The 17,456-nt window shown below is 39.0% G+C and overlaps 1 protein-coding gene across 4 annotated transcripts in view; it reads right to left on the bottom strand.

Moving 5' to 3' along the window:
• The window catches only part of TRIM44 (tripartite motif containing 44), a 190,262-nt gene that overhangs the window by 99,432 nt on the left and 73,374 nt on the right, over positions 1 to 17,456 (bottom strand). The gene's annotated exons all lie outside the window — the stretch shown is intronic.

Below are 17,456 nucleotides of genomic sequence, written 5' to 3'. Positions count from 1 at the left end.
TCACCTTTGCTCCAGTTTCCAACAAGTTCCTCATCCCCATATGAGACCACCTCAGCCTGGACCTTATTGTTCATATCACTATCAGCATTTTTGTCAAAGCCATTCAACAACTCTCTAGGAAGTTCCAAACTGTCTCACATTTTCCTGTCTTCTTGTGAGCCCTCCAAACTGTTCCAACCTTTGCTTGTTACCCAGTTCCAAAGTCGCTTCCACATTTTCAGGTATCTTTGCAGAAATGCCCCACTCTACTGGTACCATTTTACTCTGTTAGTCCATTTTCATGCTGCTGATAAAGACATAACTGAGACTGGGAAGAAAAAGAGTTCATTGGGCTTTGCATTCCACATGGCTGGGGAGGCCTAAGAATCATGGCAGGAGGTGAAAGGTACTTCTTACATGGTGGTGACAAGAGAAAATGAGAAAGATGAAAGATCTTGTGAGACTTATTCACTATCACAAGAACAGTATGGGGGAAACCGCTCCCACGATTCAAATTATCTCCCACTGGGTCCCTCCTACAACACATTATGGGAATAGAATTCAAGATGAGATTTGGGTGGTAACACAGAGCCAAAGCATATCAACATCCAAGCGGCCAATAAACATATGGAAAAATGTTCAACATCACTAATCATCAGAGAAATGGAAGTCAAAACCACAATGAGATACCATCTCATACCAGTCAGAATCGCTATTATTAAAAGGTCAAAAAACAACAGATGCTGGTCAGGCTACGGAGAAAAGGGAATGTTTATACATGGTTGATGGGAATGTAAATTAGTTTAGCCACTGTGGAAAGCAGTTAAAGAGCTTAAAACAGAATTATCATTCAACCCAGCAATCCCATTACTGGGTATATATCCAAAAGAAAATAAATCATTCTACCAAAAAGTTACATGCACTGTTAGTTCATCACAGCACTATTCCCAATAGCAAAGACATGGAATCAACCTTGTGTGCCCATCAGCAGTGCACTGAATGAAGCAAATGTGGTACATATACACCATGGAATACTATGCAGTCATAAAAAGAACAAAATTATGTCCTTTGCAGCAATATGGATACAGCTGAAGGTCATTATCCTAAGTGAATTAACACAGGAACAAAAACCAAATACTGCATGTTCTCATTTGTAAGTGGGAGCTAAATACTGGGTAGACACAGACATAAAGATGGCAATAACAGACACTAAGGACTACTAGACAGGGAAGGGAGTGGGGCAAGGGTTGAAAAACTATTGGGTACTACACTCACTACCTGGGTGATGGGATCAATTTTACCCCAAACCTCAGCATCATGCAATATATTCATGTGACAAACCTGCACATGTACCTCTCTTGCACCTAAAAGTTGAAATTATAAAAAAATAAATTCATAGTCCTCAGGCCTGCTGGAGACACTTTTGGTGACATCATCCGTTGCAGTTATTTGTCTGAATACATCTAATTCCTTACACTCAATTTGTTCAATTTATTTGTTAATTCAACAAGCATCAGTTGAGGGCCAACTGCCTTTCCAGCCCTATTAATAATAGTTACCAGGTATTTGGCAGTTATTAAATGTTATGGATTGGAACTAAACCCCTTATAATCACTGGGTCATTCAAACCTCACTGCATCTCGTAAGTACTATAATTATCCCCCTTTTAAAGACAAGAAAACAGAAGCTGAAGAGTTTACATAAACTACGTCAGTACTCTAACCTAGGTCTTTCTGATACCCAATCCCATGCTGTTAATCTCCACATTCTAATAAGTCCTGAACATGCACATCAGAATGCTGGATGCATTTGTAAATTAAAAAGAAAGAAGGCTAGGCTGTGACCTCCCTCAGGGTACGAGCGTCATAAGACTCCTCCGCATTCTCAGCCCCCAAAACAATGCCAATTGTGAACTGATGAGAATGTGGCTCTTGTCAAACAGACCTATTTACATGAAAGACATAAACTAACAACAAAAGAAAAAATCCCAAGACACAAAGCTGTACAGAATACAAAAGATGTGAGTGATCACAGCCAGAAAATGGGTTTTACTCTATAGCATAACAAGATGATGAGGAGTCTGAGCTAGCCCAGGCATCACAGACTCACATGCTTACTGGGCCTGACAGGTAATATATATCAATGAACTGGGTCAGGTAGAGGCTGTGGGAAACTGGAAAAGCACATGCTCCATCTAAGTTACAACCTGGTTCCAGCTGGTTATTGTCATGGAGAAATGTGGATCCAGTAATGCCAGAACTTTTGAATTTTGACAAGAAGCTTAAACATCTGCTTTTTGATGTGACATTTTCTAATTTTTAAATGCTTGTCAGTAATTTATAAATTAAAAAACAACACTGCTTTATTAGCCAAACAAAATGCATCTTTAGGCCAGAATTGGCTGATGACCCATCAATTTGCAGTCTTCAAATCTGACTATATTTCATAATTTTTTTTACCATCAAGAACACCCATTTACCCTCATGAGCTTCAGAATCTGAAGACTTTGTCTAACCAAGAGCATTTTTGAGTATTTAATTAGTTTATTAAATACATCAGTAACTGATGCACTAGGTCACCATGGGAGAAAAACAGTTAACATTAACTGTAAGCAAAGAAACATACCATTTTTGTTACCAAGTATAAACTTGTTGCAACTAAATATAAGATTTTCCATTAACGTTTTTGAAATAATGAAAATGGCACATAGAATTCATTTCTATCTTCAGGGATCCAAGGGCCACGATTAGAAATTACTGCACTAAGCAAGTGGGCTATAAGATCTGGTAGCCATGAGGCATATTGGGAAAAATGTTGAATTTGGAAACAGATAGAAACGGGTTGAGTGCGAATCCTCAACTTCTAACTGTGTGACCTTCGACTAGCTGTGTGACCTTCAACAAATTATTAAGGTTCTTTTAGTTATTTTCAAAGTGAGAATAATCCCACCTACCTTGTACGGCTACCATGAACAGTAAATTAAATTAAGTATGCAAGCTACTTTGCATGGTGCCTGCCACATGGCAGGGGATTAAATAATAAAACTTTCTTAAACTCAATTCTACAGTCTACACTCAAAGTTTGAATACAAGTTAAACATTCTCTTTGGGCTACCCACAACCAAGTCATTGCGTTTTAAATCCTCATTCCCCATCTAAGATTCCTTTAGGCCTTTAGTCTGCTATGCCCTGGGCAGGGCTCTCTTCCCCCAAAGGTTCCTCTATGTGATTCAGTGAATGTCATAACTGCAGCAGAGGGCTGTGAGCAGCCTTGTGAACTAACTGTGGTTTTAGAAAGAAGCCCCCCTAACCTTCTGATTAAAATTTCCACTGCAGCTGCCACTTGGGGCCAAGGACCATTAGGGGCCTACATCGTTACTGCTATAGGCACCATTTAGTGGGCATCTATGTGCTAGGCCATGTCCAAGGGGATCACATATCCGAACTATTAGCTGCACTGCACGGATGAAACATCTGAAAAGTTCACAGAGGTTAAGTAATTTCCCAAGGTCATATCCATTAAAAAATAGTTAATGTGGGATTTGATTTTTGAATCCATGTCTGTATAACTTCAAAGCCCATGGTCCTTCCATTACATCAAGTTGCTTCTCTTCTAATAATACATCTTCAAATAATACATATATACATATCTTTTTTCCCCACAGAGAAAGAACATTCTTCTCATATTTCCTCATTATCCCGCCACAGCACAGAGACATAATACAACCACGGAAAAGACAAAGAAAAAGAGCTGGCAGCACCTCCGACCTTTCCTCTCCTTACTTCTCCATCCTGGAACAGAGCAGTAGTACTGAGGATTATCTATTGCATACCTAACCTGTGACTGACAGAGGAAGGCCAGGGAAGGTGATCTCGTATGTTGACAAGTTTGGTCTTTTCTTTGTTCTTATCCACACCAAGTAAAGATGATCCTCAGTTAAATGACATTTGTGATCCACCTTTTTCTCTCACCATCACCATCTAACTAAAAGAAACACCCAGGTAACAGCCCATTTAATACCACTATAATGATTAAAATAATTTCAGCTAAAAAATGAAAGGTCCTCTATCATGCCTGGAGGTCATATTGATACACACATTGATGAAGAAGCATGCACCCATTTGTTTCCATTACATCTTTCATTCAAGGAACTTCACATGCTTGATGACAGTCTGAGAGCCAGAGCACCAGAAACTTGTGTTTATGAATCTTGCCTAAAACCATGCCTTGACTTGGATGAGCAGATATCAGAGCATCTATCCCTTGGTACCTCGTGCTAAATGTGAGACAAGCCAAAAATCAACCTTTGTTCCCATCTCTAACATAATTTGTTAATAACTGAACTCATTTGCACAGTGCTTTGCTATTCACAAAGTCATTCAACACACATTTATTATGTGCCCCTCATAAGTATCCAGGGAGGCTGGCGAAGCACAAGTCAACCTCATTTTTTGAATCAGGGAAGAGAGGCTCTTAAGATGTTGGAGCTTATTCATGGTCACTGAATTAGTAAGGGATGAAACTAATAAATCTAGTGACTCCAAATTCATGGTTTTTCTCATATACCCCGGCCTGCCGAGGCCACAGCAAGTGAGAAATGAGTAAAAACTATGTGCTGGATGAACGATCACTACTCTGTTTATCTGCAAAATGCTAGGCATGCAAGAAGTAGAATTTATTTTGGAATGGACACTGAATGTGGGCATGTAGGAGCACTCTGTTGTCCAACTATGAAAAACTTCTGTTAAGAAAGTCTCAACTGTCATCTTAGATTGTACACTGGTTTGTCTCTCTAGGGAAACAAAGCAGAGTATCATTCAATTTTGCCTACATTTCCCAATTTACCCTTCTGCTCTACCCTGGCCTTGGGGAGGAAAAGCCCTATATAACCACATAAATTCCCGACCCTCAACACACGTATACTTTTTTACTGTAGCTGACTGGACTAGGTATGCCCACCTAACTCAAGCAGCTAATTAACAGTCAGATGAATTGGCTGGGCTTTCTTTTGAGACAGTGTTAAGGTAAGGGTGAATGTGCATCAGAGAACTGCAGGGCATGGGCCAAAGTGATGCCAGTGCAAGCTGAAATTACACGGGAAGAAGAGAGGCACAAGTAAAAAGAGGAGGTTGTTCTGGAAGGTAGAGACTGATGCAAAAAGGAGAAAGAGACAAAGAGAAGAAAGAAGACTGTGAGAGTAATCTCTGGTTGTAAGCAATTCCTACTCCTGTCTCCACCAGGCACAGAAATACTTGCTTTCATTGGGTCTTATGAAATGTACCATATCCTTTCCTAACCCCCGTGTTGATTGAACTAGTTTGGATGGATTTTGGTTTCTTACAATTAGTCTCCGACAAACACAGTAAGAAACAGGAGACATAGTTATACCAAAGAAGAACTGAAAGAGTAGGGGATGGTTAAAAAGAAACTAAATTTTGTTCTATCAGATTGCACAGAAAGAGCAGGAGAGAATGAATAAACAAATGAATGAATGAGTGAAACATCAAGACTGAAAGGCCCCAAATTATGGCTGCCTCAGAATATGCCAAGTTTATTTCTTTTATACCCAAGCTTTGCCTAGAACCTGAAAGATAAATGCTGGCAAAACTCTCTCCTTACAAAATAAAGCGCGATGCTGGCAAAGGACTTAAATAGTGAGGGAATGCATACTTTCCCCTTAACTATAGTTCAAAAATTTCCTTGTAACTAATAGAGCTTACTATTAGGCTGCCCAAGCTTACTATTAGGATGTCCATTCTCTATTTGTCACCACTCAATTTACTGTTGTACAGCTCTTTTCAAGTCACTAGTCAGAATAAGTCAACATCTGTGAAATCTTCCTTAATTCCTAGGAAGAACCAGTCATATTTTACTCTGCCTCCCATAGCACTTAACACATTTCTCTATGTGGGTTCTCATACTGGTAGATTATAATTCTTTGTTCAGGAATTTCATTTCTCAACTAGACTATGATGCCTTGAAAGCAGGGTCCCTGGCTTATTATTTTTCTCTGTTATGCCTCATACAGTATCTGGTATACATGTTTGTGGAATAAATCAAGGCCCATGAGCTCTGTTTCATGAGAGAGGTCCTGAAAATAATTATTAAGATTTAATTTTTTTCTGTAATGAATCAACTGGGATTGCAACTATGCACACAAATGGCTTAACCATTTCAATTGAGTTGGCCTCTCATTTTAGAAACAAACAAAACAACAAAAAAAGTCTTTCGATATCATGTCAGAATTTATTAAGTACTTTCCAGCTGAAAAGTTTTATTACAAAACACTATATGGGATATGGAATAGGGATGGGTATGAGAAGGAGGTTTTAAAAAAATATTAAGTACAACATTCATCTTCAGAGAGCTCATACTGCATAATAAATTTCATACTGAAAAGACCATCTGAAATGGTTAAAATGCCAGGATATAATGCTGGATTGTTTCCTGGAAGCACAGTTTATGGGTCAAGCAGATACTGGTTGATGGCCACTCAGCTTTGTAAACTACTTCCTATGATGCAAGGTGCAAACAGTCTTCCTCTTTGATAATTGTACTCTCCTACTGGCAAAGCTGGGAAAGAGGGATAGGAAACCATTAACAATTGTGATGTGATGCTGAATGGGTTCTGCCAAAGGTCATGGTGTCACTTATTGACTAGATTCTCCAATTTCAAACAGGAAGAGCAGAAACTAAGCAGCTAAACTGTGATCAAGGTACTACTTTTGCTAATGGAGACCCAACTAATAAAGTACAGTGCTGACTTACATGGACTGGTGTCAGAGGCTATAGCAGGTGTTTCATGCCACCTCTCCTACTAAATTAAAGTTATCTAAAGCCCAGGGGGAAAGTGACCTGATAGAGAAGTTGAAAGAAAGACCTGTCTGGGTTTATCAGAGGCAATTCCATCCTAATCTGCTTAATGTAACAGAGAGCAGAAGGAAGGCCCACCCTGCCTGAACTAGGTGATCAAAGAAAGCAAAAGAAAAGAAGGATAAGACCATGTTGTCTTTTTGAAGCAGGGGTTGTTAACACATTAACTCTGTACAATAGAGAAGAGGGACCAAATGATTGCCAGACTAACCAATGAGACAAGTTGCTCCTCTTCCCATGAGAAGGAGCAACCAAGAGATAAAAGAGAGGAAGAAGCATGCCCTTGAGAAGAAAGAGTTGGCCAAAGTTTCTGATTCTGCGGATATGTGGGAATAGGGGAACAAAAAGTTTTTCTCCAAACAGACCTCCTGGCTGACATTTGTGAAGATGTTATCATACTGCAAAATATGCTAGTGGAAGCATATAAAGATGCCAAGATACCAAAGACGCTGGAAAGGCATTGTGCACAAGGCTGCATTAGTTCCATGACCTCCAGGCCCTGTATCTTCCTAAGGATCCCACCTTGGAGATGAAGAATAAACTATATCTCCTTTCTGGATTTACAATCAAGCCAAGGAGAAAGTGAAGGCTACGAGCAAAGGCAAAAAGGAAAGGCACACAACCCAATAGAAGCAGACAAATGCAAAACTAGGTTTTTGTAACATCTTTCTCTCCAAATTAATTTTCCCTCCCAACAGCACCACTCCCAGTAGTGTGTGGTCTTCCAGAACAAAGACTTTGGAGTTTTAGAGCCACAGAGGAATAGAGCTGGAAGGAACCTTAGGGGCCACATCAAATTCAGGACTCTCATTTTATAAATGTTCAAAACTCAAGGCCAGAGAGGTTCAATGACTTGAGTTCACACAACTAAGTAAACTTAGTAGCACAGCTAATTTTGAAAACTAGTGCTCTTAGTTTAGCTCCATCCTTCTCCCTTATTCCTCAAATACAGACACTCACTAAGTTCTCTCCATTTCCCTGTATCCTTGTTCCCTCCACCTATTCTTTTCTCTCCTTTGCTACTGTTCTCATCCAAGTCTAGGATGTCAAGATCTTTCATCTGAAACACTGCAGTAATGTCCTAACCTAGTGGGCCTTCAGGACTCTCTCTCTCCCCATCTGAAGTCACTTCTCACTCTGCCCTAACGGTGATTTTCTGCTCTACCAGGGTGGATTGCATTGTTTTGCTATTGCCCTTTTCCTTTTGCCAGCATGTCCCACATAGGGGCTCACCTTTAACTTCAGTCTTAGAATAAAGGAGAAGGGAACACAGCTAAAGCTGATCCACAGTGGACATGTAGTATGTGAGAAAAACAACCACTTGTTGTTATTGCCACTGAGATTCCAGGGTCATCTGTATATTCCACATACTTAAAACAGCGCCTTGCACAAAGAAGGCACTCAGATTTTTTTTAACTGAATGAATGGATCATCTTCTTTAAGCCTAACAGCAAACTGACTTTAGACACTATTTTCATCTCCATTTTGCAGATGAGAAAACTAAGGTCTAAGGAGTTTAAATAGTAGGGCTAAGGTTATATAGCTAGTAAGTGGTAAAGCTGGAATTCAAACCCAGAACCTCTAACCCCAAAGTCAAAATTGTTTAACCAGTACATCACACTGATTCGGAAAATGCTTACAACTGCTTGAGTTTGATATATGTATTATATATAATTATGTATGATCTTATTATTGTCTGGTTATTTCACATATTATGATCTTGACTCTTCTACACCATTTCCCCATGTTTGTAAGCAACTTGAGGTCAAGGATTTCATCCTATCACAAGCCCAAGCACCTAGTCAAGGCTCAGTAAAGACTTATTTCCTGACCGACTGTAGCTGGCTCAGGGCAAGAGTTCACTCTTACTTCCAGTCCTCAAGGAGTCAGAACTCTGGAGTGAGCACTCTTCACCTTGACTCAGAGCTCCAGAGGCAAAGACTTAATTTTAAACAACTTTAAGTCTGACAGAGATATAACCTTTGAAGTAAAAGATCATTTCCTTCCTAGATGTGAGCCCTATCACTCAAAGACAGGAAGGAAAAGAAATGTCATCTAGAAAGATTGTTTTTAAAAAAGAAAGAGAAAATAGGCCTCAATTGGAAAAGCCAGGAGTCAGCACAAAAAGTCTGTTTATTTTGGGGAATGTCCCAGGACAATAAATTTGTATTCACACCCTGCTTTTCCAGAGAGCAGCCTACACGGTCACTGGCTCAGACAGTCCACTGTTCTCCAGTCTCATCATGTACAAGGTACACGAGCCTGAAGCTGAAAGGACAGCCACTGCCCATGAAAGCACCCTCTTAGCCTGTCACCTCGCAAAGAAAGGGAAAAGGGCACTGCCCAAATCTCTCCAGGTGCTCTTCTGCCATTGTATGCCTGAGAATACAGTTTACTCTTTCCAAAGCTCTCCCTGCTGCATCCTTGCCTTTCTCAGAAGGCTCAGAGAGCAAACAGGGAAGGTAAGTCGCTTTAAACAAAAATAAATAACAGCCTTGAGAAGTTAGATTTAAAGCCATCTTTAAGAGTAGACATGCATAGGAGAAGTTTTATTCATTTCAGTGCAAGTCTACAATAGTGATTTGACTCTGCAGCCAGAAAGCTTTGGTTCAACTACTAGTCTACCATTTACTAGCTATGTGACCTTGGACAAATTATTTTATCTTTGAATGTTTAATTTTCCTCATTTGGAAAATGGGGATGATAATAGTATCTACTCTACCCCTATTGGGTTATTATAAGGATTAAATGGAATTATGACAGGTAACACTCTTTAACAGTGTCTGTCACATAGTAGGCCCTCAATCAGTATTAGCTATTATGGCTGTGATCATTATTATCTAAGGAATGGCCATGGGTTCATGAGTCCTAGTCAATCATTTTCCAATCATTTCCAAAGTATTGCAAAGTATATATGCAATACTTTGCCATGTAATATATATATAGAGAGAGCAGATAATACAACAGACCTGCTACAACAGACTTGTTACAGAGATAAAGAAAACTTGGGTACAGACACTGCCATTCGGGAGCTCGAAGGCTGATGGTATAACACAGCAGACAGATAATTATAAAACAGAGAAGAAAGTGGTAAGTCCAAAGATAAATTATACTCACAATAGCCAAGATGTGGAATCAAGAGACCATCAATGGATGAATGAATAAATAAAATGTAGTACATATACACAATGAAATACCAGTTGGCCATCAAAAAAAGAGAAGTCCTGTCATTTGCAACAACATGGATGAACCTGAAGGACATTATATTAAGTGAAATAAGCTGGGCATGGAAAGACAAATAGTGTACAACCTTACTAATATGTGGAATCTAAAATAGTTGATCTTACAGAAGTAGAGAGAAGAATGGTAGTTACCAGTGGCTAGGGCAGTTGAGGGAGGGGTTAGGGAGATGTTGGTCAAAGGATATAAAATTACAGCGAGGTAGAAGGAGTAAGTTTAATAGATCGATTGCATGGTGACTACACCATGGTGACTATAGATAATGATAAAATACTGTATTTTTGAAAAATGCTAAGAATGGATATTAAGTGCTCTCACTATAAAAAATGATAATAATGTGAGATAATGCATGTTAATTAGCTATATTTAACCATTCAGCAATGTATATGTACTTCAAAACACCATGTTGTACTATATAAATACACAATTTTATCTGTCAATCTAAAAAATAAATTGAAAAAAACACAAAAATAAACTGTAAAGATTGAAGGATCAAAGACGGATTCATGGAAGAAGAGGCAACTAAATGGGACCTTGAAAGAAAGGTAGGAGGTGTACAGATAAAGAGGAGACAGGCAGTGAGTCTCCGTAACAGTCGGGCACTAGAGTGAGCAGCACGCAGCATGGACACTGGCTATCTGTTTTGTACTACATCCAGAATGTTCCCTGCATCCTGCAAGAAATCCGAGATGATTCCGTTTACTCACCTGAAAATTTTGCCAATAATTTCCCTTCAACTACAGTAATATTAGCATGCCTCTCTTTTATACAACTACTAAAAGATTAGTAAAGATTACTAAAGAAAGAAAGATTATCTCTAACACAAAGTCTCAAGGCCTATGGTAATACTCACATGTAAAATGCTTAGCACTTACTAGTCACTTAGTAAGTATTTAATAAATTTCTTTTTTTCTTTTCTTTTTAAATTTTGAGACAGTCTCGCTTGGTCACCCATGCTGGAGTACAGTGGTACAATCTCAGCTCACTGCAACCTTGGCCTCCTGGGTTCAAGGTCAGGAGTTCGAGACCAGCCTGAACAACATGGTGAAACCCTGTCTCTATTAAAAATACAAAAATTAGCCAGGCATGTTGGCACATGCCTGTAGTCCCAGTTACTTGGGAGGCTGAGGCAGGGGAATCGCTTGAGACCGGGAGGTGGAGGTTACAGTGAGCTGAGATCATGCCACTGTGCTGCAACCTGCTAAGTGACAGAGCAAGACTCCATCTCAAGAAAAAAAAAAAAAATCCAATTTGGCAACTACATTCTCATTCCAAACAGCATTAGGATAGATCTGGTTTCAGTAATAACAGTGTTACTCATTTACTTAAGCATAATCTGCATGTTCTGGAAACAAAATAAGATTAAAAAGAAGCAAGAGAATACTTGCCTTTCATTAAGGTAGTCCTGCCTAAGAGAACTGCCCCTAGATGGTTTAATATTGGTTCCCAGCAAAAATTATGATCCATAGGCATTATTTCCCATAGTCATTTGGAAACCATATGGTTTAGACAAGTTATTCTTTAGGCCAGGGTCTGAGAATGAATGAAGATCCTAGGCTTGGGATTCTAACATTGGCAGAGTAGAATCTCTGCCAAGCTGTAAGGGTACAGAGCTGCAGAGAAACACTGAAGAAATGGGTCTGTATAAATTCCCTACAAGCGCCATCTTAGAGGGGGATTAGGCTCTGAGGCCCAAATACAGGCTTTCTCTTCCACGTCTACAACACCTTACAGTTTTCAAAAGACTCATATACATTTGCTAATTTAACTCCCCTGCCCCATCATATCACCTTATTATGCCCATTTTGTAAATAACAAAAGCAGACTCACAAATAACTGCCAAAGGTAAATGACCTGCACAAAGTGACAGACTGAGAATGTAATCCAGTGAATCTAAGGCTTTCCTATTCCAAACCAGGGTTTTCTTCACTTAGAAAACAGGGTTTGCAAAGCGATTTGTATATTCAAAAATAAATGCCTGTTATATTCTAGAGAATACAGTTGTGAAATGGACAAAATTTTTACCCTTATTACATTTATGTTCTAGCAGAAAAGAAAGAAAATAAGTTAAATATATAATACACTTTCATGCAGTGGCAAGTGTATGCAGAAAACCAAAGCACAGTCAAGAATGTTATTCTAAAGAAGTAGTATTTCAGCAGACACCTGGATGAAGCCAGAGAGAGAGCCATGTGAAGCTCTTGGGACAAGCATTCCTGCAGAGGGGAACGTGAGCACAAAGGCCCTGCAGTAGGAAGGAACTTCACCTCTGAAGAAGAGGAAGAAAGCAATGTGGCTAAGGTGAGCAACGGGGCATGGGGATGGAGAGAGGTAGGTGGGAGCCTCATTTTGTGAGGCTTTATAGGCTTCCTTTCCCCCAGGTTATTCTGACACAAATTCCAGACACAATATAATTAATATTGCAATGTTCTGACTGGGAGAATTACATGATCTTCTTTGTATCCTAAAAGTTCGTGCTAGCTTCTATGTGAAGAATGGAATGGCAGTGGGGGTTGTGGGGAGGTCTGGCAGGAGGAAGAATGAGTAAGAGTGGCCAAAAGGAAGAAGGCAGTAGGATTCTTAAAGGGAAGTATGTGGCATACACCAAGACGGTGAGGTAGAGGTGGTGAGAAGTCTCTATATTTGATGTATACTTAGGATAAATCTGACAGGATTTGCTGATTAACTGGATGTGGAATGCAAAGAAAAAAGAAAGATATTGGGGATAATTCTTCGGCTACTGGCCTGAGACAGAATAATGCCATTTACTAAGAAGGCAAAGGGTAGGGTAGGAGAATTTGGAGGACGGAGGAGAAAACAAGAGTTATGTTTTGAACACAAGTAGCTAGGAGAGCAAAGCCATGGGATGTAGGACAGGAAGGCCTTACTCTAATTTTAGCCTTACACTTCTAGTTTTAGCTGGGCAAACTTGGACAAGTCACTTATACTCATTCAATATCCTCATCTATGTAATATGGAAATAGCAAAACCACCTCTCAGGATTGACAGAATATGGAAATGAGATGTCTGTGTACATCCTGTAAATTGTAAAGGTGCTGAATCAAGGTCAATTTTCTTGTTGCCTTTGTTATTTCCGGTAAATGTTTAAATGACTCATATTTAAGCCTCAGGTTGTGAATACAATTATGTCTTAACAGATACCATTATAAAAGACTTACCTTTATTTCACTCTTATTTCACTTGTTTAGCACTTTACGCTTTTAAAGGGTATAAGACACAATTTACACTTCTTATTTGTATTTCTTATATACTATCATTACTTGATTCTTAATACAGAGCAGGTACTACTGCTCCTATATGACTGATGAGAAAATTGAGACAGCGAGGTTCTAATGAAAGCCTGATATCCTGGTCTCACTGCCGTTTTCTCTTGGCCTTTAGTCAGAATACTGTGATCCTAGTTTATAATCCATTTGGCATCGCCTGGCCATATTAGAGAAATTTCCCACACATTGAAAGTTAAAGCAATTCCATGATCATTGGTGAAAAAAAATTACTATTCCTTAGATGGAGTACTTAAGGGTTTGCAAAATGTTTTCTTGGTTCTTCCCAACATATGATAAACATGTATTAGCTTTTAGATGTAAGACGCACTATCGAGACATAAAAGGATTGGCCCACTTTATGCAATGAGTTAAAACCGGAAAAATGTAATTGTTCTGCATTGCTTTATACTTAGTAATGTTCCTTGTCACTGCCTGATTCATTTATTCATTTAACCAAGATTTGAGTGTCTACTCTGTGCTAGGCAATGTGCTGGATGCTTGTTCTACAGTGGTACCACTGCTTTGTTATTATTAAAAATAGGGAAAAGATGAAAAGAACACAAAACTTATTTATGGTGGCATTTTTTATATGGAATTATGTACATCCAAGTTTTTTTTTGTTTTTTTTTTTTTAATGGCAATTTTAAAAAAAATCTGAGCAGCCCTCTCTGGGCCTCCTTTTCCCAGGAATATGTATTACCTTCATTTTCTCTACCCCTGATAGCTACACTTTTAACTGCCGTACAAATAGATTACACGAATAATAGCAGAGAAATGTTCTAGAAGTCCCAAAGTCCCAAAGTACGGTGAAGAGATGATTTCAACAAAGGAAATGACTCTACATTTTTTTATACCCTCTTTCTGCATGTCAGTCATTAGCAACAAGTCCCAACACCTAGTGGAGAAAAAGCGGCATGCATCACAGTATATCTTGAGGAACACAGCTTCTAAAGAACATTTATGTGATAGGGGTTAAAAGAGTCTTACAGTCAATAAGTTTGGGAATGTCAGGTTAAACAAAGTAAACATATTTCATTATCACAAGGATGCTCAAAGTCTTTATCACATCATGATACTTGTGGAACTCCAAGAGGGTGGCCTTTGCCAAACTTATTGGATCATGGAACCCTAGTTTAGAAGAGTAAACTAATAACTAAAATAGTATTTAGTCTAATGTATCTAGAAAGCCCTGCATTGGGAGATTTCCATTTACAGCTATAAGTGACATGCATGTTTTAGTAGGTTGCCGATCTTTTAATGTGAGCTGAGCAGACACAGAATAAATATATGCCCCTGAAATGTGGAGAGACCATTCACCATGTGGTAAGCGCCATGAAAACAAGGACTGCATTTGGTTTCGGTTTCTACTATAGCTCCAACATCTAGCACTACCTAGCACATAGTAGACACTTGATCAAATTTGTTTCATAAATGGATAAAGGAATGAATTGTATAGAAATGACAGAAGGCTCATGGAGATTTTGGAATGAGTGGTCACACTGTTTTTCTGTCTTCAATGATTTTAATTTCCGTATCTAGACTTTAAGACGGTACTTAATTTATTTTCTTAGAACAAAGGAGTGAGAATTATTCCAACAGCCTTTTGCATCACGACCCTGCATTAATCTAATAAAAGAAAGGTTACACTGCTTTTTGTTGATGAACAGCACATTAATGAGATCTTCTTGAAATAATCCCATCTCTATTATGGAGGCAAAATTACATTTTCCAGCATAATTACTGTGTCAGTTGAGCTCCCAAATTTTGATATTAATTTTTTTCCCTTGCAAAGGCAATATTAACTTATTAGTTTGTCAAACCTCTGGAAAATCAAGAGTAAGCTCACAGTTTTAAATAGTGATTATCAACCTCTACTGCTCTGTTTGTTTGTTTTGAGACAGAGTTTTGCTTCCTTGCCCAGGCTGGAGTGCACTGGCACGATCTCGGCTCACTGCAACCTTCACCTCCCGGTTCAAGTAATTATGGTGCCTCAGCCTCCTTAGTAGCTGGGATTATAGGTGTGTGCAACTATGCCTGGCTAATTTTTGTATTTTTAGTAGAGATGGAGTTTTGCCATGTTGGTCAGGCTGGTCTGGAATTCCTGGCCTCAAGCAATTCACCCGCCTAGGCCTCTCAAAGTGCTGGGATTACAGGAGTGAGCTGTAGCACCCAGCCTCGACTGCTCTCTTATTCTTATTCTATCTTTTGTGTACTTTCCTACCAGCCAGAAAGACTGAGTAAGTTTTATTTTCTTTAATAGATTTTGAAAGGATTAATGAGTCCTTAAAAATGTGTCTTTAAATTACACATCACTTACCTTCCTTTACCTTTTCTTAAGATTCTATAGCATAAGTTCTTTGAAGGCTGGGACTTTGAATGTTTTCTCTACAGTTATATCCCTAGCACGAAAGACAACGCTAGAATGAAGCAGGTGCTCTAAACTCTGCTGAATGAATGCCATGTTTCTCCTCCAACTGAGACTCACTGTTTCAAAGTAAAATATCTGTTTTTGTCTTTCTCTCTCTCTCTCTCTCTCTAACGTACGCATACACACACCAAGGAATACACGGAAGTCTTGCTGTACATTATGGTATTTTTCCCATGAAAAATACATACATCATGGAAGTTTGGTTCTAACAGATCATTTAGATGAGCTTTGGACAGTCTCTGCATTGTTTAATGTCAACAAGTCTCCTCTTCTTCTGAGCTTTAACCCAGCTGAGCCACAGAACCAAGTTAGGAAAAAATCATGACTCGCATTATTCACCTGATCAGGGCTTGGGACATAGGGCTAATCTTGAGCTATGAGCCTGATAGATCTCAAAAGAAAAGGATATTCTCCAATATTGCTCATTCAGGATATTTTATTTTGCAGTTAACCTTATTTTGCTAGAAAAAATATTTTCCTTTTTATTATAAATTTTTTATATATGCTGAAGTCTTATTTTGTAGACTGGGACCATGATTTCTCTATAGAAAAGTATAGGTTCTATTTTTAAAATACAACCCAATAGGATAAGATTCAGTACATGAACTTACTAGCTCTATGACCTTGGTCAAGGTACTGAACATCTCTGAGTCTGTTATGAGAATATTAATAGCATCTTCTTCCTAACTTGTTTTGAGGATTAAATGAGATAGATAATCATCCATGTGAGTGCTGGCTACTTTCATTAACACAGTCTCTGAAGGGTTGATGGACTAATAGCTATGATGATGAAGTACCTAAACAAATTCATCACTTCCTTGAGTCCTCCTTTTATTTTCTAATAAGCCAGTTTCCCCTATTCAACCCAAAGAAGTAGACACCCACAAGTATGCTTTATGGGTCCTATTTTATCACCAAGTATGAATCCTTCCTGCAGAGTTTAGATAGCATTTCTGGGTTGTTTCTGGGTGAGTGGTATAATTTCGGGTAGTCATTCATCTGGCCCCCTGTATTTCTTTTCACAGCCTATGTGACAATCTTCTTTCCTCAGGTGATTCCTTAAAAAGAGTTGGTTGGCTAGGGATTCAACTCTTCACTTTAGTGTATCAAAAATTCCTAACCTGAGGGAATGAGTGCTGAAAGCTACAAGCATGCTGGGCTGGAGCATCTGTGCCTGGCCTTTTCATTTATGCAACTTGCTGGTAATTGCTAAGTTTTCCCTCCTGCAGCAATTATCCCCCCATTTTTCTCCCCACCCCACACCATACCCCCCAGTTAATTATCAGTTCTGGAATTAAACTGCTTGCCTCTCCTGCTGTTGCCATGGTAACAGTTGGCCTGCACCTGCCACTTGGTGAACAGTGGCTCTTTCAGAAGAGGCAATGGCAGTTGCTGGCTTCACAAAAGCCAGTGAGTAAACTAGTGTTTACCTGTCTGGGGAGAGAAGTTTCTGTTCATTCCACCTTAGGCACTTTCCTGGCAAGCCCCACCTCAACTTTCTTCTCAGACAAACTGCTTGTTGACATTCAAAAAGAAAATGAAAAAATGTTCTCATAAAACTACCAAATCCCTGTAGGCAAATAATTCCATCCATCAGCTTTACTTTTTCCTGACCATGAGGTTGGAAGATCTCAATCTTCCATCTTCTG

This window comes from Papio anubis, chromosome 12 (genome assembly GCF_008728515.1).
Source record: "Papio anubis isolate 15944 chromosome 12, Panubis1.0, whole genome shotgun sequence".
In the NCBI taxonomy this organism is placed as follows: Eukaryota; Metazoa; Chordata; class Mammalia; order Primates; family Cercopithecidae; genus Papio; species Papio anubis.
This window is presented reverse-complemented; position numbering and strand designations above follow the sequence as displayed.